Consider the following 1,232-nt stretch of genomic DNA (forward strand, 5'->3'; position numbering starts at 1 on the left):
GTTGGTCATGTTTTGGTGGTCCTGTGTGGCTGAGTTGGTAAACTGGCAACACCAGGGTCGTATGTTAGAATTCCGTTGGGGTCGTCATACTAAAATGTATGCATCGACTACTGTTTTTCACATTGGATAAAAATGTCTCCTAAATGGCATCATTGGTTACTTCATTATAATGACTCGTTGATTACAACTATCCGGCTTGATTTGTTTTGTCAAATATTTACCATTTGCTTTCTTTACGGCATTATTTTGTCCCTCTTGTCTCAATGCATTCTCTGTGGCAGTGCAGTCAGACCATGATTGCTAGTATCCACCAGGAGAAGAGAGTAACAGAGTAACGGTCCGTGTGGACGGATTACGTGCTATAATCTGAAAATAATAATAATAAAAATATCAGCAGGTTAAATACTCTCACTGGCTAATCCTCTCAAGCATGTGTGTTTGGGGCAGGGGTGTCAAACCCATACTCCTGAAGGAAGACTGAATTTCATCCTTCCGTCTGATGTGGTACTCCTGTAGCTCATTTGATAGATCATGGTGCTTGCAATGCCAGGATAGTGTGTTTGATTCCCAGGACCAGCAGTAAGTTAAATTTTACACACGCATGACCGTAAGTCGCTTTGGATAAAATAGCGTCTGCTAAATGGCACATATTATATTGATGATTCTGTCTGAGAGTTGTGGGTGCGTGTGGACAGACCTTGTTAGGGTCTAGGTGGGTGTTTAAAAAAAAAATAAAGAACAATCTGCCTGAGTGTAAATCCACAGTCTGAGGCACAGAGACTGTAAGCAGCTGGCCCTGTCTTATCTTTGGCCTGACCGTGGAGATTCTGAGATCCAGGAGGGAACAGTTGAGTCCCAGTTGGACTGTTTGGCCCACATGGACTGGAGCGCATAGCCTGGGTTTAGGACGGAGGTCTTCAAAGCTAAGTTGATAATCAAATCTCACCTGCAAGAAAGTACCCTGCATACACCTTTCATTGGCCTTCCTGGACTGCCTCAAGAGATCTACGTTTAAACAACCTGATTGGTCAAAAGATCAACTAAGTGGCAAAAGATCTGATCTGATTGGTCGAAAGACGCACAGTTATGATAGAGGTGGTGCATGTTTAATTAGTCTACCTGGACTCATGCAATCTAATTGGCCTATTCACAATCTAATAGGCCTATTCACAATCTTATTGGCCTATTCACAATCTAATAGGCCTATTCACAATCTAATAGGCCTATTCACA

The sequence above is a fragment of the Salvelinus sp. IW2-2015 genome, unplaced genomic scaffold (genome assembly GCF_002910315.2).
Source record: "Salvelinus sp. IW2-2015 unplaced genomic scaffold, ASM291031v2 Un_scaffold1187, whole genome shotgun sequence".
NCBI lineage: Eukaryota > Metazoa > Chordata > Actinopteri > Salmoniformes > Salmonidae > Salvelinus > Salvelinus sp. IW2-2015.